The sequence below is a fragment of the Oncorhynchus mykiss genome, chromosome 12 (genome assembly GCF_057628025.1).
Source record: "Oncorhynchus mykiss isolate SJ-2025 chromosome 12, ASM5762802v1, whole genome shotgun sequence".
NCBI lineage: Eukaryota > Metazoa > Chordata > Actinopteri > Salmoniformes > Salmonidae > Oncorhynchus > Oncorhynchus mykiss.
In genome coordinates this window covers 2,634,093-2,657,500 of record NC_143033.1, presented here as the reverse complement: position 1 = coordinate 2,657,500, position 23,408 = coordinate 2,634,093, and the positions used below count along the sequence as shown (strand labels likewise).

Here is a 23,408-nt window from a genome sequence, read left to right as displayed (position 1 = left end):
CTACTACTACAGCTATCGTCATGACCACCATTGTGGCTGACGGAAACCATTGTTCCAAAGTCCCTTTATTTCATGTTTAATGTTCTGAGGCTGGTTCTCCATAGTAACAGGACAAAGGAATTTGTCTGTGGCCTGAGATTTACCAGTGGCGTGAGGGGTCATAAAACCCCCCACATCTTCAGACCCCTAGATCTCTCCTCCTCTGTTGGGGTTGAGAGATAATCTGTAGGGTTGTGGTCTCCTGTAACCTGACCTAATCAGGACAGTCATGACAACGTCGTCCCCACATACGTACATATCCCAACTAATAAGAAACCCGCTATGTCCTCTGACAAATCATCAAACAGGCAAAGCGTCAATACAGGACTAAGAATCCTACTACATCGGCTCTGATGCTCGTCGGATCTGGCAGGTCTTGCAAACTATCATGGACCGTCTGGTCATGGCTCACATCAACACCATCATCCCAGACACCCTGGACCCAGTCCAATTTGCATACTGCCCCAAAATATCCACAGATGACACAATCTCTTTTGCACTCCACACTGCCCTTTCCCTCGTGGACAAAAGGAACATCTACGTGAGAATGGTGTTAATTGACTACAGCTCAGCGTTCAACATCATAGTGCCCTCCAAGCTGATCACTAAGCTAAAAACCATGGGACTGAACACCTCTCTCTGCAACTGGATCCTGGGCATCCTGATGGGACGCCCCCAGGTGATGAGGGTAGGGAACGACACATCCCCCACACTGCCTCTCAATACGGTGACCCCTCAACATGCCTGTCCCTCCTGACCTCCCTGTTCACCCATGACTGTTTGGCCTCGCATGAGTTCCAACACCATTATCATGTTTTGCCGACGACATGACGGTGGTAGTTGTGATCACCGACGACGATGAGACAGACCTGGCAGTGTGGTGCCAGGATAACAACCTCTCTCTCAACATCAGCAAGACAAATGAGCTGATTATAGACTACAGGAAATGGAGGGCATAAAAGCAAACTGACCAGAATAGTAAACACAGTCAGCAATGTGATTGTTCGACCACAGGCAAGCAAAAAGAAGGCATTGGATGTTGTTGGTGACCCCTTCCACCATCTACACCCTCAGTTCGAGAGGCTTCTCTCTGGCCGGCACTTCAGAATGCCCATGGCCAAGAAAAACGTGTTCAAGCATGAATTAGTTCCTTCTGCTTTTGGACAACTAAGTGCAAAGTAAATTGTATCGGTATGTGTATTTATCTATCCAGTGCAGTTGGGACAGCGGTCGTTGTGAGTGAATGTATTAATGTCCTCTATGTTGTTAGCGTTGTCAATAAGTGCATCGACAACATCGTCCCGACAGTGACCGTACGAACATATCCCATCCAGAATGGCTATAGAGTTATGTGGAGTGTGTTGTATGGCTATAGGGTTATGTGGAGTGTGTGGAATTCTGCTGCTACTGCTCCCTGTATTCTGCTGCTACTGCTCCCTGTATTCTGCTGCTACTGCTCCCTGTATTCTGCTGCTACTGCTCCCTGTATTCTGCTGCTACTGCTCCCTGTATTCTGCTGCTACTGCTCCCTGTATTCTGCTGCTACTGCTCCCTGTATTCTGCTGCTACTGCTCCCTGTATTCTGCTGCTACTGCTCCCTGTATTCTGCTGCTACTGCTCCCTGTATTCTGCTGCTACTGCTCCCTGTATTATGCTGCTACTGCTCCCTGTATTCTGCTGCTACTGCTCCCTGTATTCTGCTGCTACTGCTCCCTGTATTCTGCTGCTACTGCTCCAGAGGGAGGTGTTCAGGCCCAGAGTCCTGAGCTTAGTGATGAGGCACTATGGTGCTGAATGCTGATCTGTAGTCAATGAACTCTTGTCCAGGTGGGAGAGGGCAGTATGGAGTGCTTTATAGATTGCATCATCTGTGGATCTGTTGGGGAGGTATGCAAATTGGAGTGCGCCCAGGGTGTCTGGGATGATGGTGTTGATGTTACCAGCCTTTCAAAGCATTTCATGGCTGCACATGTGACGGCTATGGGGCTACAGTCATTTAGACAGGTTACTTTGGCACTCTTGGGCACAGGGACTGCTTGAAACATGTAGGTATTACAGACTGGGTCAGGGAGAGGTTGAAAATGTCAGTGGAGACACTTGCCAGCTGGTCAGCACATGCTCTGAGTACGCGCCAATCAATCAATCAATCAATCAAATGTATTTATAGAGCCATTTTTACATCAACATTTGTCACAAAGTGCTTATACAGAAACCCAGCCTAAAACCTCAACCCCAATAAATCAGCCCCAAAGATGTAGAAGCACGGTGTCTAGGAATAACTCCCTAGAAAGGGAGGAACCTATTAAGAAATCTAGACAGGAACCAGGCTCTGAGGGGTGACAAGTCCTCTTCTGGCTGTGCCGTGTGGAGTTAAGAGTACATGGCCATTAAGGTCATTAAGATAATAAAATTCCTGACCATTAAGGCCAGCTCCTTCTTCAAGATGTTCAAACATTCAGAAAGGCCGGCAGGGTCAAATAATAATCACAGTGGTTGTAGAGGGTGCAAGAGGTCAGCACACCGGGAGTTAATGTCAGTTGGTTTTTCATAGCCGAGCATTCAGAGGTCGAGACAGCAGGTGTGGTAGAGTGGGAGAGGGAGGGAGAGGGGCAAGGTAGCATGTTGAAACTGAAGCAGCAGCATGACAAGGTAGCACTTCTGGTGAGCAGGTCAGGGTTCCATAGCTACAGGCAGAACAGCAGAAACTGGATCAGCAGCACGACCAGGTGGACTGGAGACAGCCAGGAGTCATTAGGCCAGGTAGACCCGATACATGGTCCTAGGAATCAGGTCATTCCGGGAGGGGGAGAGAGAGATATGAGAATTAGAGGGAGCATATCTAAGATCACACAACACACCAGATAAGACAGTAGAATTACACCAGATATAATAGACTGACCCTAGCCCCCTGGCATATAGACTATTGCAACATAGATTTAGGAGACTGAGATGGGGGGATGGATATAACTCACTTTGGCAAAGCACAGCCCCGACACCACCAATGGGATGTCATCAGACCACTAACTTACTACCCTGAGACAAGGCTGAGTATAGCCCACGAAGATCTCCCCCACCGCACGAGCCCGAGTACAGGAAGGATGAAAGAGCGCGAGCAAGCCAGTGACTCAGCCCTGTAAAAGGGTCAGAGGCAGAGAATCCCAGTGGCGACAGGGGAGCCGGACAGGCAGAGACAGCAAGGATGGTTGGTCACTCCATTGCCTTGCCGTTCGCCTTTGTACCCCTGGGCCAGACTACACTCAATAATAGGACCTACTGAAGAGATGAGTCTTCAGTAAATACTTAGGTCGAGACCGAATCTGCAACACTCATGGATAGGCAGACCATTGCATAAAAATTTAGCTCTGTAGGAAAAATCCCTGCCTCCAGCTTTTTGTTTAGAAATTCTAGGCACAATAAGGAGGCCTGTGTCTTGTGACCATAGCATATGTGTAGGTATGTACTAGAGGTCGACTGATTAATCTGAATGGCCGATTTAATTAGGGCCGATTTCAAGTTTTCATAACAATCTGTATTTTTAAAATTTTTATACACCTTTATTTAACAAGTCAGTTAATAAAGAACACATTCTTATTTTCAATGATAGCCTAGGAACGGTGGGTTAATTAACTGCCTTGTTCAGGGGCAGAACGACAGATTTTTACCTTGTCAGCTCTGGGATTCAATCTTGCAACCTTACGGTTAACTAGTCCAACGCTCTAACCACCTGCCTCTCGTTGCACTCCACGAGGTGCCTGCCTGTTAAGGGAATGCAGTAGAAGCCAAGGTAAGTTGCTAGCTAGCATTAAACTTATCTTATAAAAAATAATCAATCAATCATAATAAACACTAGTTAACTACACATGGTTGATGATATTACTAGTTTATCTCACGTGTCCTGCGTTGCATATTTTTTATTTTTTAACCTTTATTTAACTAGGCAAGTCAGTTAAGAACAAATTCTTATTTTCAATGACGGCCTAGGAACAGTGGGTTAACTGCCTGTTCAGGGGCAGAACGACAGATTTGTACCTTGTCAGCTCGGGGATTTGAACTTGCAACTTTCCGGTTACTAGTCCAACACTCTAACCACTAGGCTACCCTGCCCCCCCCCCCCCCCCCCCCGATGCAACGCTGGGGGATGATTTAACAAATTTGCGAAAAATGCACAATCGTTGCCCGACTGTAGCTAACCATAAACGCCAATGCCTTTCTTAAAATCAATACACAGAAGTATATATTTTTAAACTTGCATATTTAGCTAAAAGAAATACAGGTTAGCAGGCAATATTTACCAGGTGAAATTCTCACTTCTCTTGCGTTCATTGCACGCAGAGTCAGGGTACATGCAACAGTTTGGGCCGCCTGGCTCATTGCGAACGAATTTGCCAGAATTGTACGGAATTATGACATAACATTGAAGGTTGTACAATGTAACAAGAATATTTAGACTTAGGGATGCCACCCGTTAGATAAAATACCGAACGGTTCAGTATTTCACTGAAATAATAAACAAAATGATAGTTTCCGGATTCGACCATATTAATGACCAAAGGCTCGTATTTCTGTGTGTTATTATGTTATAATTAAGTCTATGATTTGATAGAGCAGTCTTACGGAGCAATGGTAGGCAGCAGCAGGCACGTAAGCATTCATTCAAACAGCACTTTTGTGCATTTTGCCAGCAGCTCTTCACAAGCACAGCGCTGTTTATGACTTCAAGCCTATCAGCCTAATGGCTGGAGTAACTGATGTGAAATGGCTAGCTAGTTAGCGGGGTGCGCGCTAAAAGCGTTTCAAACGTCACTCGCTCTGAGACTTGGAGTAGTTATTCCCCTTGCTCTGCAAGGGCCGCTGCTTTTGTGGAGCGATGGGTAACGCTGCTTCGAGTGTGGCTGTTGTCCATGTGTTCCTGGTTCGAGCCCAGGTAGGGGTGAGGAGAGGGACGGAAGCTATATTGTTACACTGGCATTACTAAAGTGCCTTTAAGAACATCCAATAGTCAAAGGTTAATGAAATACAAATGGTATAGAGAGAAATAGTCCAATAAATACTATATTAACTCCAACCTAAAACTTCTTACCTGAATATTGAAGACTCATGTTAAAAGGAACCACCAGCTTTCATATGTTCTCATGTTCTGAGCAAGGAACTGAAACATTAGCTTTCTTACATGGCACATATTGCACTTTTACTTTCTTCTCCAACACTTTGTTTTTGCATTATTTAAACCAAATTGAACATGTTTCATTATTTTTTTGAGGCTAAATGAATTATTATTGATGTATTATATTAAGTTAAAATAAGTGTTCATTCAGTATTGTTGTAATTGTCATTATTACAAATACATTTTAAAAAATTGGCAGATTAATCGGTATCAGCTTTTTTTTTGCTCCTCCAATAATCGGTATCGGTGTCGGCATTGAGAAATGATAATCGGTCGCCCTCTAGTATGTACGGCAGAACCAAATCGGAGAAATAGGTAGGAGCAAGTCATGCAATGCTTTGTAGGTTAGCAGTAAAACCTTGAAATCAGCCCTAGCCTTAACAGGAATGCCAGTGTAGAGAGGCACTGGAGTAACATGATCAAATAGTCAAGATTCTAGCAGCCGCATTTAGATATGTTGGCACCACTGCCATACTGCATCTCCATCCCAAAGCCCTTGCATTGCATTACACACTCCACATAACCCTATAGCCTTGCATGGAAGTGTACTTCGCCAGACTGTCAAGAACCCTGCCCTCATCCAGGCCAAGGTGGCGAGACACCGTAGTGATGACACCATAGGCCTTGTTGATCTCTGCACCAGACAGGATACTCTTGCCAGCATACTTGGGGTCTAACATGTACGCTGCGGCGTGTATGGGCTTGAGGCAGATGTCTTCATGCTTTTTGATGTATTTCACAACTGCGGTTTCCTCTGCTTGGAGCAACAGTGAAATGGGATGGGCAGTACGGAATGTTTCTCTTACATCTGCAAGCAGAGTGTCATTGTGTCCCTCAACCCGTACAATGGCTACTGCTGTAGGTTTCAGAAATTTCAGGCTGCTTACCTCTCTCTCCCAAAATATATCATCCAGGAGGATCCTCTTGATGGGGCTGTCCATATCGGCAGACTGTGATATGGCCATTTCTTGGGGAGACTCCTTCCCTTTAAGGATACTGTCAAACATGATGACACCACCACCAACGGGTGTTGCTGGGCAGCTTCAATGTGGTGCTCTTATTCTTCTCACTTTGCTTGGTGAGGTAGATTGTTGATATAACTTGATGACCCTTAACATACCTAACCATTTCCTTGGCTCTCTTGTGGAGTGTATCCATATTTTTCAGTGCCATGATGTTCTTGAGGAGCAGATTCAATGCATGAGCAGCACAGCCAAGGGGTGTGATGTGAGGGTAGGACTCCTCCACTTTAGACCAAGCAGTCTTCATGTTCGCAGCATTGTCTGTCACCAGTGCAAATACCTTCTGTGGTCCAAGGTCATCAGACTGCCTTCAGCTCATCTGCAATGTAGAGACCGGTGTGTCTGTTGTCCTTTGTGTCTGTGCTCTTGTAGAATACTGGTTGAGGGGTGGAGATGATGTAGTTAATTATTCCTTGCCCACGAACATTTTACTACCCATCAGAGATGATTGCAATACAGTCTGCTTTCTCTATGATTTGCTTGACCTTCTCTTGAACTCTGTTGAATTCTGCATCCAGCAAATGAGTAGATCAAGAATGTCTGGTAGGAGGGATGTATGCTGGGCGGAGAACATTCAGAAATATCTTCCAATACACATTGCCTGTGAGCGTCAGAGGTGAACCAGTTGCATACAGTGTTCCAGCAAGACATTCATCAGCATTTCTCTGACTACGTTCCTCCATTGAGTAAAAAAATAATAATCTGATTCCAGGAGGACAATGAGCTGTTGCTATAGATACTGTGTCTGATTCATCATTTTCATCTCGCATTGTCTTTTGTCAGAGGTTGCTTGTTGTGAGCACTGAGGGAACTTTATGCACTTGGCCAGATGATTCTGCATCTTTGTTGCATTCTTCACATATAGTTTGGCTACAGTATTTGCAAATGTACACAGCTTTTCCTTCTACATTAGCTGCAGTGAAATGTCTCCACCCATCAGATAGTGCCCGTGGAATTTTCTTATCACGATTAGATTTTTTTTTGGTAAAAAAAAAAACCCAAATACAATTCCATGTACAGATAAATAGTTAAACAGTTAGATTAAACAACTCCTTTGTAAGATAAATGTTTTACAATGAAACATGTATGGAAACAGGTGAATTAACACTCCTCAGTTAGCAGGCTAAATGATTTAAACACACTTTGCTGTAGACTACTATTTGCTAGTTATCAAAAAAATAATGTATACAATCTATTCACCCCACCCAGTAATGTAATCAAAACTTACCAGAAAGCATGTAGTCCTGGGCTCAGACAGTGTAGTAGTGTGGGCTCAATAGCATCTCATTAGTGCGCAAGATCTTGAAAATCCCCTGTACATGTGATGGACGAGTGCACTGTGCATGCAGAGGGTTGCAATTCCATTGAATTGGGGATAGTTTAACAAAACTAAAAAACAAGTCCTAGAATTATCTTATGTGTATCCCACAAAAAAAGGTTCACTGTTATAACTTAAAAAAATATATATATTCCCCAAATTCCCGGGCTTAATTTCTGGAAAAATGCTGGAAATTTCCCAGAAGGTTTTCGACCCTTTGTAACCCAGAGTAACGATGAACTCCTTCACAGTTGTACAACCATCAAGATTCATTTTCAAATCAGACAGCAGATCTCTTTGTTTCTTGGGACATAGAACTAGCATCTCTGTTTTGTCCAAGTTTAAATGTTGTTGTTTTTTAAATCCGCCATCCACTTATGTCTGAAACACAGGCTTCCAGGGTAGGCAATTTTGGGGTTTCATCAAAGTGTGCAGTTTTGTGTCGTCTGCATAGCATTGGAAGTTGACATTGTGTTTCTGAATGTCATCCCCAAGTGGTAGGTTATATAGTTAAAACAATAGTGGTCACAGAATGGAACCTTGAGGAATACTAAAACGTACCATTGATTTCTCACAGGACAAACCATGCACAGAGACTAATTGATACCTTCCTGACAGATAGGATTTAAACCAGGCAAGAATTTGTCCACGTAGGCCAATTACAGATTCCAATCTTTCCAAAATAATGTGCTGGTCGATGGTGTAAAAAGCGGCACTAAGGTCTAGGAGCATGAGGTGAATGTTAACCTGTAAACACTAGAAGTGCCACAGGCAAACATCCACTGCCGTCTGATTTTGTAAATAAAATAAATCGGCCACAAAAAAATTGTAATGTCCTGCTCCTTCCCGGACTTTTCCTAAATGTTTGTATTTTACGCTGCTCAGTCAGAATTTTGAAATAACAAACAGAAAAGTATTTAAAGCCTTTTAACCTGTTTTTTCACACCTATTCCCAACTTAACCCACCAAGACAATGTGCTGTAGGACCCTGGTACCCAGCCAGGCTCCAAGACAATGTGCTGCAGGACGTTGGTACCCAGCCAGGCGCTAATGTGTATCTCTCTCTCCTCATTGAATGAATGACAAATGGATGAATGGGTGATAATTGTGCACATTACTTTACAATTGAATTTAAATTAGGCCTAAGTGAATGATAAGGAGGGTGAAGAGGTTGAATGAATTAAGGACGACAATAGTGTAATGATGAGTTTGTGTTATGCCTATTTATCATCGTCGGCGCTCATGTTAATAATTTGACCGCTGCCTTGCAGGTTGATACCATTCTCTTATCATCATTGGCGCTCATGTTAATAATTTGACCGCTGCCTTGTAGGTTGATACCATTCTCTTATCATCGTTGGCGCTCATGTTAATAATTTGACCGCTGCCTTGCGGGTTGATACCATTCTCTTATCATCGTTGGCGCTCATGTTAATAATATGACCGCGCGCCTTGCAGGTTGATACCATTCTCTTATCATCGTTGGCGCTCATGTTAATAATATGACCGCGCGCCTTGCAGGTTGATACCATTCTCTTATCATCGTTGGCGCTCATGTTAATAATATGACCGCCGCCTTGCAGGTTGATCTCTTTGACGTTTTACTTTGTAAAAATAAAGAAGCTGTTACAGGACTGTTTTATATTGACTATAACTCTATTACTAATCAAATGTATCGAAAACATGCTGTGTGTTGCAATAGGCCTTTAGAATAATGCCAAACATATCCTTGACTCTATCCAAGTTGATGAGCAAGGGGAAACAAACGTTGCCAGTCAGCCTGCACAGCGGTCCATTGAAACTACACCCAAACTACACCCAAACAATACCCAAACTACACCCAAACTACACCCAAACTACACCCAAACTACACCTAAACTACCACGGAACTACACCTAAACAAATTTCTTATATAATAAGAGTTAGCCTGAAGACTAGATTAAATTGGCAAAAATCTGATTAGTGACCATATTATCTGTTGTCAAATTGTGCATGTAGAGATGAGTGCAGCTTGGAATTGACAGACGCAGGTAAGACGTTGTGATTTCTTTAAAGTATCAGAAAGAGCATATTCTGCAATTTCTATGAAACTCACCTTTGTCAAATGTACCTTTGTCAAGAAGTGCATCTCTATTTTCAAATATAACTTTTTCCAAGAATTCCGGTGTTGTCCCTGCATTCAGTACATGACCACTGTACTGTCCCTGCATTCAGTATATGGCCACTGTACTGTCAATGCATTCAGCACATGACCACTGTACTGTCCCTGCATTCAGCACATGACCACTGTACCGTCCCTGCATTCAGCACATGGCCACTGCACTGTCAATGCATTCAGCACATGACCACTGTACTGTCAATGCATTCAGCACATGACCACTGTACTGTCAATGCATTCAGCACATGACCACTGTACTGACCATGCATTCAGCACATGACCACTGTACTGTCAATGCATTCAGCACATGACCACTGTACTGTCCCTGCATTCAGCACATGACCACTCCACTGTCCCTGCATTCAGCACATGGCCACTGTACTGTCCCTGCATTCAGCACATGGCCACTGCACTGTCAATGCATTCAGCACATGACCACTGTACTATTCAATGCATTCAGCACATGACCACTGTACTGTCAATGCATTCAGCACATAACCACTGTACTGTCCATGCATTCAGCACATGACCACTGTACTGTCCCTGCATTCTGTACATGACCACTGTACTGTCCCTGCATTCAGCACATCGCCACTGTACTGTCAATGCATTCAGCACATGACCACTGTACTGTCCCTGCATTCAGCACATGACCACTCCACTGTCCCTGCATTCAGCACATGGCCACTGTACTGTCCATGCATTCAGCACATGGCCACTGTACTGTCCATGTTTAGCACATGACCACTCCACTGTCCCTGCATTCAGCACATGGCCACTGTACTGTCAATGCATTCAGCACATGACCACTGTACTGTCCCTGCATTCAGCACATGACCACTGTACTGTCAATGCATTCAGCACATGACCACTGTACTGTCCCTGCATTCAGCACATGACCACTGTACTGTCCTTGTATTCAGCACATGACCACTGTACTGTCCTTGCATTCAGCACATGACCACTGTACTGCCCCTGCATTCAGCACATCGCCACTGTACTGTCAATGCATTCAGCACATGACCACTGTACTGTCAATGCATTCAGCACATGACCACTGTACTGTCAATGCATTCAGCACATGACCACTGTACTGTCCATGCATTCAGCACATGACCACTGTACTGTCCCTGCATTCTGTACATGACCACTGTACTGTCCTTGCATTCAGCACATGACCACTGTACTGTCCCTGCATTCAGCACATGACCACTGTACTGTCAATGCATTCAGCACATGACCACTGTACTGTCCCTGCATTCAGCACATGACCACTGTACTGTCCTTGTATTCAGCACATGACCACTGTACTGTCCCTGCATTCAGCACATGACCACTGTACTGTCAATGCATTCAACACATGACCACTGTACTGTCCCTGCATTCAGCACATGACCACTGTACTGTCCCTGCATTCAGCACATGACCACTGTACTGTCCCTGCATTCAGCACATGACCACTGTACTGTCCCTGCATTCAGCACATGACCACTCCACTGTCCCTGCATTCAGCACATGACCACTGTACTGTCCCTGCATTCAGCACATGACCACTGTACTTTAAAATCAACATAACAACGTGAATGGATTTAGTCTAGATACTACCATGTAGTGCTGATGCCATGTTGTGTTGCTACCATGTTGTGATGCTGCCATGTTGTGTTGCTACCATGTTGTGATGCTGCCATGTTGTGTTGCTACCATGTTGTGTTGCTACCATGTTGTGCTGCTACCATGTTGTTTTGCTGCCATGTTGTGTTGCTACCATGTTGTGTTGCTACCATGTTGTGCTGCTACCAGGTTGTGCTGCTACCATGTTGTGTAGCTGCCATGTTGTGTTGCTGGCATGTTGTGTTGCTGCCATGTTGTGTTGCCACCATGTTGTGCTGCTACCATGTTGTGCTGCTACCATGTTGTGCTGCAGCCATGTTGTGCTGCAGCCATGTTGTGCTGCAGCCATGTTGTGTTGCTGCCATGTTGTGTTGCTACCATGTTGTTGTCATGTGTTGCTGCCATGTTGTGTTGTTTCTCTTTATGTACTATTGTGGTGTCTCTCTTGTTGCGATGTGTGTTTTTTTTGTCCTATATTTTACATTTTAATTGCAGCCTCGGTCCTCGCAGGAGCCCTTTTGCCTTTTGGTAGGCTGTGATTATAAATAAGAATTTGTTCTTAATTGACTTGCCCAGTTAAATAACTGTTAAATGAAAAAATGAAATAAATAAATCAGCACATGGCAGTCCCTCCATTGTGTAACATGACCGTGATTAACATTACAATACAATAGAACAATAGTCTAGGACATCAGCTGCATGGTGGAGGAATAGCCTCATGGCTGCTAGCTGGGAACGCTGAGTTCAGAGACAGAAAGAGAGAGTGTGCAGGGGCTAGCTGAGTTCAGAGAGAGAGAGAGTGCGTGTGTGCAGGGGCTAGCTGAATTCAGGGGGTATTTTTCACGGCTAATATTGCATGACAGGAGACCAAGGTTCCGTCAAGGTGAATCAGGCCCAGTTTCTTCTCTCCTCTTTCCTCTCCTCCTCTTACCCCCCCCCCCCCCCCCCCCCCCCCCCCACCACACCCCCATCCTAAGGGCCCCGCTGCACTGCCCCTGGTCCCCCATCCCCCAGTCGGAGAGGAGAGGATTGTCCTCTCAGACCTCAAATCACTATAACCCTAATCTTTAAATGACATGATGATACCACATCACAGATATACCGTTGAATTAAATGGAAATTAGATTCATTTCTGTAGGACACAACCTCTATAATGTGAACGAGGCAGTGTACAGCGTGTATGAAAGTATTCATTTAATTTAATTAGGTAGATAAAAGGTTTAATAATCCGTTATGCAGTCTATGTGTTTGATAGGGAATCAGAGTTGTGTAGGTGATAACAAGGAGTGTCTATGTGTTTGATAGGGAATCAGAGTTGTGTAGGTGATAACAAGGAGTGTGTGTGTGTGATGATTTCATACCAGTCCGCTGGGTAATCCAATCAGCCTCTCTGTATGGCTAGGACCCATCTCACCTTGTACTCTTCCCCCCCTCTTCTCTCCCTACCCGTCCCCCTCCCTCCCTCCCTCCCTCCCTCCCTCCCTCCCTCCCTCCCTCCCTCCCTCCCTCCCTCCCTCCCTCCCTCCCTCCCTCCCTCCCTCTTTCCCTCCACCCCCCCTCTCTCTCCCTCCCTCTCCCTCCCTACCCCTCTCTCCCTCCCCCTCTCTCTCCCCCCCCCTCCAGCCCCCTCCCTCCCCCTCCCCCTCTCTCTCGGTCCATTAAGAGTCTGCTGTTATAACCTAATACTACGCATATCTGCTCTTACGTACTAATGCTGCACGTCCTCCTCAGGATTACAGAGGCCTTGACTACATCCCAAATGGCACCAGATTCCCTACAAAGCACACTACTCTTAGTGGACTATAGAGGTGCCATTTGGGGCTTAGGCCTAGCTGATTGAAGTGTAGAGAAATGTATTTAGCCATGTCATGATCTATGTATCACTCCATACACACTCTGAGGATGTTAACATCATACATTGTTTAAATGAGCTGAGTCAGTTGATGCCTGGCTGCTTAGCTGGATGAGGCTGCATGGGGCTGGAGCTGATGCTACATGGGGCTGGAGCTGAGGCTACATGGGGCTGGAGCTGAGGCTACATGGGGCTGGCGCTGAGGCTACATGGGGCTGGCGCTGAGGCTACATGGGGCTGGAGCTGAGGCTACATGGGGCTGGAGCTGAGGCTACATGGGGCTGGAGCTGAGGCTACATGGGACTGGAGATGAGGCCACATGGGGCTGGAGCTGAGGCTACATGGGGCTGGAGCTGAGGCTACATGTGGCTGGAGATGAGGCTACATGTGGCTGGAGATGAGCTTGTATGGGCTGGGGCTGGAGATGAGGCTACATGGGGCTGGAGATGAGGCTACATGGGGCTGGAGATGAGGCTACATGGGGCTGGAGATGAGACCACATGGGGCTGGAGATGAGGCCACATGGGGCTGGTGATGAGGCTACATGGGGCTGGAGATGAGGCTACATGGGGCTGGAGATGAGGCTACATGGGGCTGGTGATGAGGCTACATGGGGCTGGAGATGGAGCTGTATGGGGCTGGAGATGGGGCTGTATGGGGCTGGTGATGAGGCTACATGGGACTGGTGATGAGGCTACATGGGGCTGGTGATGAGGCTTCATGGTTCCGGAGATGTGGCTACATGGGCTGGAGATGAGACTACATGGGGCTGGAGATGAGCTTGTATGGGCTGGGGCTGGAGATGAGGCTACATGGGCCTGGAGATGGAGCTGAGGCTTAATGGGGCTGGAGTTGAGACTACAAGGGGCTGGAGTAGAGACTACAAGGGGCTGGAGTAGAGCTTACAAGGGGCTGGAGCTGAGGCTACATGGGGCTGGAGCTGAGGCTACATGGGGCTGGAGATGAGACTACATGGGGCTGGAGATGAGGCTTCATGGAGCTGGTGATGAGGCTACATGGGGCTGGAGATGAGACCACATGGGGCTGGAGATGAGGCCACATGGGGCTGGAGATGAGGCCACATGGGGCTGGAGATGAGGCCACATGGGGCTGGAGATGAGACCACATGGGGCTGGAGATGAGGCTACATGGGACTGGAGATGAGGCTACATGTGGCTGGAGCTGACGCTACATGGGGCTGGAGCTGAGGCTACATGTGGCTGGAGATGAGCTTGTATGGGCTGGGGCTGGAGCTGGGGCTACATGGGGCTGGAGATGAGGCTACATGGGGCTGGAGATGAGGCTACATGGGGCTGGAGATGAGGCTTCATGGAGCTGGTGATGAGGCTACATGGGGCTGGAGATGATGCCACATGGGGCTGGAGATGAGGCTACATGTGGCTGGAGCTGAGGCTACATGTGGCTGGAGCTGAGGCTACATGGGGCTGGAGCTGAGGCTACATGTGGCTGGAGATGAGCTTGTATGGGCTGGGGCTGGAGCTGGGGCTACATGGGGCTGGAGATGAGGCTACATGTGGCTGGAGCTGACGCTACATGGGGCTGGAGATGAGGCTACATGTGGCTGGAGATGAGCTTGTATGGGCTGGGGCTGGAGCTGGGGCTACATGGGGCTGGAGATGAGACTACATGGGGCTTGAGTTGAGACTACAAGGGGCTGGAGTTGAGCCTACATGGGGCTGGAGGAGAGGCTACATTGGGCTGGAGTTGAGACTACAAGGGCTTGGAGATGAGGCTACATGGGGCTGGAGATGAGGCTACATGGGACTGGAGATGAGGCTACATGTGGCTGGAGCTGACGCTACATGGGGCTGGAGCTGAGGCTACATGTGGCTGGAGATGAGCTTGTATGGGCTGGGGCTGGAGCTGGGGCTACATGGGGCTGGAGATGAGGCTACATGGGGCTGGAGATGAGGCTACATGGGGCTGGAGATGAGGCTTCATGGAGCTGGTGATGAGGCTACATGGGGCTGGAGATGATGCCACATGGGGCTGGAGATGAGGCTACATGTGGCTGGAGCTGAGGCTACATGTGGCTGGAGCTGAGGCTACATGGGGCTGGAGCTGAGGCTACATGTGGCTGGAGATGAGCTTGTATGGGCTGGGGCTGGAGCTGGGGCTACATGGGGCTGGAGATGAGGCTACATGTGGCTGGAGCTGACGCTACATGGGGCTGGAGATGAGGCTACATGTGGCTGGAGATGAGCTTGTATGGGCTGGGGCTGGAGCTGGGGCTACATGGGGCTGGAGATGAGGCTACATGGGGCTGGAGATGAGGCTACATGGGGCTGGAGATGAGGCTTCATGGAGCTGGTGATGAGGCTACATGGGGCTGGAGATGAGGCCACATGGGGCTGGAGATGAGGCTACATGTGGCTGGAGCTGAGGCTACATGTGGCTGGAGCTGAGGCTACATGGGGCTGGAGCTGAGGCTACATGTGGCTGGAGATGAGCTTGTATGGGCTGGGGCTGGAGCTGGGGCTACATGGGGCTGGGGATGAGACCACATGGGGCTAGAGATGAGGCTACATGGGGCTGGAGATGAGACCACATGGGGCTGGAGATGAGGCTACATGGGGCTGGAGATGAGGCTACATGTGGCAGGAGCTGAGGATACATGGGGCTGGAGCTGAGGCTACATGTGGCTGGAGATGAGCTTGTATGGCCTGGGGCTGGAGCTGGGGCTACATGGGGCTGGAGATGAGGCTACATGGAGTTGGAGATGAGGCTACAATGGGCTGGAGATGAGGCTACATGGGGCTGGTGATGAGGCTACATGGGGCTGGAGATGCAGCTTTATGGGGCTGGAGATGAGGCTACATGGGGCTAGAGATGAGACTACATGGGGCTGGATTTTAGACTACATGGGGCTTGAGATGAGACTACAAGGGGCTGGAGTTGAGCCTACATGGGGCTGGAGGAGAGGCTACATTGGGCTGGAGTTGAGACTACAAGGGCTTGGAGATGAGGCTACATGGGGCTGGAGATGAGGCTACATGGGGGTGGAGATGAGGCTACATCGGGCTGGAGTTGACTCTATATGGGGCTGGAGATGAGGCTACAAGGGGCTGGAGATGAGGCTGTATGGGGCTGGAGATGATAATTATTGGGGCTGGAGTTGATTCTATATTGGGCTGGAGATGAGGCTACATGGGGCTGGAGTTGAGACTACATGGACTTCAGATGTGGCTACATGGTTCTGGAGATGAGGCTAAATGGGGCTGGAATGAGGCTACATGGGGCTGGAGATGAGAATTAATGGGGTTGGAGATGTGGTTACATGGGGCTGGAGTTGAGGCTACATGGGGCTGGAGTTGAGGCTACATGGGGCTGGAGTTGAGACTACAAGGTGCTGGAGATGAGGCTACATGGGGCTGGAGATGAGGCTACATGGCGTTGGAGATGAGGCTGTATGGGTCTGGAGATGGGGCTGTATGGGGCTGGAGATGAGGCTGTATGGGGCTGGAGATGAGACTGTATGGGGCTGTGGATGAGACTACATGGTCCTGGAGATGAGAATACATGGGGCTGAGGCTACATGGGGCTGGAGTCGAGACTACATTGGGCTTGAGTTGAGTCTACATGGGGCTGTGATGAGGCTACATGGGGCTGGAGTTGAGACTACATGGGGCTGGAGTTGAGACTACAAGGTGCTGGAGATGAGGCTACATGGGGCTGGAGATGAGGCTGTATGGGGCTGGAGATTGGGCTGTATGGGGCTGGAGATGGGGCTGTATGGGGCTGGAGATGAGGCTGTATGGGGCTGGAGATGAGGCTGTATGGGGCTTTGGATGAGACTACATGGTCTTGGAGATGAGAATAAATGGGGCTGAGGCTACATGGGGCTGGAGTCGAGGCTACATGGTGCTGAAGTTGAGTCTATATGGGGCTGGAGATGAGAATAAATGGGGCTGGAGAAGAGAATAAATGGGGCTGGAGATGAGAGTAATGGGGCTGGAGTTGAGTCTATATGGGGCTGGAAATGAGAATAAATGGGACTGGAGGTGAGAATAAATGGGGCTGGAGGTGACAATAAATGGGGCTGGATATGAGACTACATGGGGCTGGAGGGAGAGTACAAGGGGCTGGAGATGAGAATAAATGGGTCTGGAGATGAGAATAAATGGGGCTGGAGATGAGAATAAATGGGGCTGGAGGTGTGCCTACATGGGGCTGGAGTTGAGTCTATATGGGGCTGGAGTGAGAGTACACAGGGCTGGAGATGAGAATTAATGGGGCTGGAGATGAGGCTACCTGGAGCTGGAGTTGAGTCTACATGGGGCTGGAGATGAGGCTACATGGGGCTGGAGATGAGGCTACTTGGGGCTGGAGATGAGGCTACTTGGGGCTGGAGATGAGGCTACTTGGGGCTGGAGATGAGGCTACATGGGGCTGGAGTTGAGTCTACATGGCGGTGGAGATGGGACTGTATGGGGCTGGAGATGGGGCTGTATGGGGCTGGAGATGAGGCTGTATGGGGCTGGAGATGGGACTGTATGGGGCTGTGGATGAGACTACATGGGGCTGGAGTCGAGACTACATTGGGCTTGAGTTGAGTCTACATGGGGCTGTGATGAGGCTACATGGGGCTGGAGTTGAGGCTACATGGGGCTGGAGTTGAGCCTACAAGGGGCTGGAGATGAGGCTACATGGGGCTGGAGATGAGGCTACATGGGGCTGGAGATGAGGCTGTATGGGGCTGGAGATGGGCTGTATGGGGCTGGAGATGGGGCTGTATGGGGCTGAAGATGAGGCTGTATGGGGCTGGAGATGAGGCTGTATGGGGCTGTGGATGAGACTACATGGTCTTGGAGATGAGAATAAATGGGGCTGGATATTAGACTACATATGGCTGGAGGGAGAGTACAAGGGGCTGGAGATGAGGATAAATGGGGCTGAAGATGAGAATAAATGGGGCTGGAGGAGTGCCTACATGGGGCTGGAGTTGAGTCTATATAGGGCTGGAGTGAGAGTACACAGGGCTGGAGATGAGAATTAATGGGGCTGGAGTTGAGTCTACATGGAGCTGGAGTTGAGTCTACATGGGGCTGGAGATGAGAGTACATGGGGCTGGAGATGATAATTAATGGGGCTGGAGATGAGGCTACATGGGGCTTGAGTTGAGTCTATATGGGGCTGGAGATGAGGCTACATGGGGCTGGAGGTGAAGCTACATGGGGCTGGAGATGAGGCTACATGGGGCTGGAGATGAGGCTACATGGGGCTGGAGATGAGGCTACATGGGGCTGGAGATGAGGCTACATGGGGCTGGAGATGAGGCTACATGGGGCTGGAGATGAGGCTACATGGGGCTGGAGATGAGGCTACATGGGGCTGGTGATGAGGCTACATGGGGCTGGTGATGAGGCTACATGGGGCTGGAGGTGAGGCTACATGGGGCTGGAGGTGTGCCTACATGGGGCTGGAGGTGAGGCTACATGGGGCTGGAGATTATGCTACATGGGGCTGGAGATGAGAATAAATGTGGCTGTCTCTCACTGAACTCACTCACTCTCAGTCAGGGGTTGTTTTGAAGAACAGGTCGCCTACACAGTCATATAACAGATCTTCACAATGTAATATTTCTTTCTTCAAATGTGCTACCAGCTTGTCCTATATTTGTATGCACATTTTATTTAATAAAAAGACTGCTGCTTTTGAATACAATCCAGGCCTAGATGATATCATAGAGTCACCTTAAAAACAGGATTTAACTGAGTGTGAAACGTGACAATATTATCAATTGTCAAATTGTACATGATGAGTTGGGAACACAAACTACTTGGAGCAGCTTGGAAAAGCAGCCATGTTACTGTCTAACTACCAGCTTCTGTCTATATTACCCAGTGTGCTGGGCTCCCAGCTTCCCATCCTTCCAGCGTCCCAGCCTCCCATTTTCTCAGCCTTCCATTCCCCCAGCCTCCCATCCTCCCATTCTCCCATCCTCCCATTCTACCATACTCTCAGCCTTCCATTCTCCCAGCCTCCCATCCTCCCATCCACTCAGCCTTCCATTCCCCCAGCCTCCCATCCTCCCATTCTCCCAGCCTCCCAGCTTCCCATCTGTCCAGCCTCCCATCCTCCCATTCTCCCAGCCTTCCATTCCCCCAGCCTCCCATCCTCCCATTCTCCCATCCTCCCATTCTACCATACTCTTATCCTCCAATCCTCCCATTCTACCTTACTCTCATCCTCCCATCCTCCCATTCTACCATACTCTCATCCTCCCATCCTCCCATTCTACCATACTCTCATCCTCCCATCCTCCAATACTCTCATCCTCCCATCCTCCCATACTCTCATCCTCACATCCTCCCATTCTAACATACTCTCATCCTCCCATCCTCTCATTCTACCATACTCTCATCCTCCCATTCTCCCATCCTCCCATTCTACCATACTCTCATCCTCCCAGTCTCCCAGCCTCCCATCCTCCCAGCCTCCCATCCTCACAGTTCCCAGCCTCCCTATCCAGAGTAGAGACAGAGAGGAGAAGATAAGAGCCCATTTCCCATTACCAGAGGCTTGTTTGAGGTTTTTGAGGAGTGACATGTGAGTCACTGGCTGAAAACCAAATGGCAGCCTATTCCCTATACAGTGCACTACTTTAGACCAGAGCCCTATCAAAAGTAGTGCACTATATAGGACATAGGGCTCACAGTGGGTGTCAGGGCAGCAATGCAGCAGGCAGGTTAATGGTATTGCGAGGTCAGAGCCTGTGGTAGATTAACCCTGTGATTTGGAGAGGGGGGCTCTTGTAGCAGGAGTGGAGGCTTAGCCCTGACAGAAGATCCGCACATCGTCACAGGGCCATGCAGGGTCGCGCTCAGAAGAGGATGGCTGCATCACAAATGGCACCCTATTCACCCATTTGAGCTCAAGTCTAAAGCAGTGCACTAGAAATAGGGTGTAATTTGGAACGCAGGCAAGGTCAGTTAGGCCACTCAATAGACAAGGTGAGAGGGGAGTAGCAGGGTTTATCTGAAAATTAATCATGGATTCTTTAGATTATTGTCAGTTTTGCTGCATTGCTGAGGTAAAATGTAGAGGAAATATTTCAGCACACAAAATACTATATTGATGCCTGCATGGCACAGAGGAAAAAGCAATGCAATGTCGCTATGTTATCTGTATTTATTATGGATCCCCATTAGTTCCTGTCAAGGCAGCAGCTATTCTGCCTTAATTTGGCTGGACTCCAGGAAGAGTAGCTGCTGCCTTGGCAGGAACTAATGGGGATCCATAATAAACCCCAGGAAGAGTAGCTGCTGCCTTGGCAGGAACTAATGGGGATTCATAATAAACCCCAGGAAGAGTAGCTGCTGCCTTGACAGGAACTAATGAGGATCCTTAATAAACCCCAGGAAGAGTAGCTGCTGCCTTGGCAGGAACTAATGGGGATGCATAATAAACCCCAGGAAGAGTAGCTGCTGACTTGGCAGGAACTAATGGGGATCCATAATAAACCCCAGGAAGAGTAGCTGCTGCCTTGCCAGGAACTAATGGGGATCCATAATGAACCCCAGGAAGAATAGCTGCTGGCTTGGCAGGAACTAATGGGCATCCATAATAAACCCCAGGAAGAGTAGCTGCTGCCTTGGCAGGAACTAACAGGGATCCATAATAAACCCCAAGAAGAGTAGCTGTTGCCTTGGCAGAAACTAACGGGGATCCATAATAAACCCCAGGAAGAGTAGCTGCTGCCTTGATGGGAACTAACGGGGATCCATAATAAACCCCATGAAGAGTAGCTGGTGCCTTGGCAGGAACTAATGGGGATCCATAATAAACCCCGGGAAGAGAGGCTGCTGCCTTGGCAGGAACCAATGGGGATCGATAATGAACCCCAGGAAGAGTAGCTGCTACCTTGACAGGACCTAATGGGGATCCATAATAAACCCCAGGAAGAGTAGCTGCTGCCTTGGCAGAAACTAACGGGGATCCATAATAAACCCCAGGAAGAGTAGCTGCTGCCTTGGTGGGAACTAACTGTGGTCCATAATAAACCCCAGGAAGAGTAGCTGCTGCCTTGGCAGGAACTAATGAGGATCCATAATAAACCCCAGGAAGAGTAGCTGCTGCCTTGACAGGAACTAATGGGGATCCATAATAAACCCCTGGAAGAGTAGCTGCTGCCTTGGCAGGAACTAATGGGGATGCATAATAAACCCCAGGAAGAGTAGCTGCTGACTTGGCAGGAACTAATGGGGATCCATAATAAACCCCAGGAAGAGTAGCTGTTGCCTTGGCGGAAACTAACGGGGATCCATAATAAACCCCAGGAAGAGTAGCTGCTGCCTTGGTGCGAACTAACGGGGATCCATAATAAACCCCAGGAAGAGTAGCTGCTGCCTTGACAGGAACTAATGAGGATCAATAATAAACCCCAGGAAGAGAGGCTGCTGCCTTGGCAGGAACAAATGGGGATCGATAATGAACCCCAGGAAGAGTAGCTGCTACCTTGACAGGAACTAATGGGGATCCATAATAAACCCCAGGAAGAGTAGCTGCTGACTTGGCAGAAACTAACAGGGATCCATAATAAACCCCAGGAAGAGTAGCTGCTGCCTTGGCGGAAACTAACGGGGATCCATAAAATCAACCCCAGGAAGAGTAGCTGCTGCCTTGACAGGAACTAATGAGGATCCATAATAAACCCCAGGAAGAGTAGCTGCTGCCTTGTCAGGAACTAATGAGGATCCATAATAAACCCCAGGAAGAGTAGCTGCTGCCTTGGCAGGAACTAATGGGGATCCATAATAAACCCCAGGAAGAGAGGCTGCTGCCTTGGCAGGAACCAATGGGGATCGATAATGAACCCCAGGAAGAGTAGCTGCTACCTTGACAGGAACTATTGGGGATCCATAATAAACCCCAGGAAGAGTAGCTGCTGCCTTGGCAGGAACTAATGGGGATCCATAATAAACCCCAGGAAGAGTAGCTGCTGCCGTGGCAGGAACTAATGAGGATCCATAATAAACCCCAGGAAGAGTAGCTGCTGCCTTGGCAGGAACTAATGTGGATCCATAATAAACCCCAGGAAGAGTAGCTGCTGCCTTGCCAGGAACTAATTGGGATCCATAATGAACCCCAGGAAGAGTAGCTGCTGCCTTGGCAAGAACTAATGGGGATCCATAATAAACCCCAGGAGGAGTAGCTGTTGCCTTGGCAGAAACTAACAGGGATCCATAATAAACCCCAGGAAGAGTAGCTGCTGGCTCGGTAGGAACTAACGGGGATCCATAATAAACCCCAGGAAGAGTAGCTGCTGGCTCGGCAGGAACTAATGAGGATCCATAATAAACCCCAGGAAGAGTAGCTGCTGCCTTGACAGGAACTAATGGGGATCCATAATAAACCCCTGGAAGAGTAGCTGCTGCCTTGGCAGGAACTAATGGGGATGCATAATAAACCCCAGGAAGAGTAGCTGCTGACTTGGCAGGAACTAATGGGGATCCATAATAAACCCCAGGAAGAGTAGCTGTTGCCTTGGCGGAAACTAACGGGGATCCATAATAAACCCCAGGAAGAGTAGCTGCTGCCTTGGTGCGAACTAACGGGGATCCATAATAAACCCCAGGAAGAGTAGCTGCTGCCTTGACAGGAACTAATGAGGATCAATAATAAACCCCAGGAAGAGAGGCTGCTGCCTTGGCAGGAACAAATGGGGATCGATAATGAACCCCAGGAAGAGTAGCTGCTACCTTGACAGGAACTAATGGGGATCCATAATAAACCCCAGGAAGAGTAGCTGCTGCCTTGGCAGAAACTAACAGGGATCCATAATAAACCCCAGGAAGAGTAGCTGCTGCCTTGGCGGAAACTAACGGGGATCCATAAAATCAACCCCAGGAAGAGTAGCTGCTGCCTTGACAGGAACTAATGAGGATCCATAATAAACCCCAGGAAGAGTAGCTGCTGCCTTGTCAGGAACTAATGAGGATCCATAATAAACCCCAGGAAGAGTAGCTGCTGCCTTGACAGGAACTAATGGGGATCCATAATAAACCCCTGGAAGAGTAGCTGCTGCCTTGGCAGGAACTAATGGGGATGCATAATAAACCCCAGGAAGAGTAGCTGCTGACTTGGCAGGAACTAATGGGGATCCATAATAAACCCCAGGAAGAGTAGCTGCTGCCTTGCCAGGAACTAATGGGGATCCATAATGAACCCCAGGAAGAATAGCTGCTGGCTTGGCAGGAACTAATGGGCATCCATAATAAACC

The 23,408-nt window shown here is 48.4% G+C and overlaps 1 protein-coding gene and 1 long non-coding RNA gene across 3 annotated transcripts in view; one reads left to right on the top strand and one right to left on the bottom strand.

The window, feature by feature from the left end:
• LOC149979060 (uncharacterized) overlaps window positions 1-23,408 on the bottom strand; it is a 519,908-nt gene that overhangs the window by 241,775 nt on the left and 254,725 nt on the right. The gene's annotated exons all lie outside the window — the stretch shown is intronic.
• Window positions 1-23,408, top strand: part of unm_sa34860 (un-named sa34860) — a 180,599-nt gene that overhangs the window by 50,489 nt on the left and 106,702 nt on the right. The window lies entirely within an intron of this gene.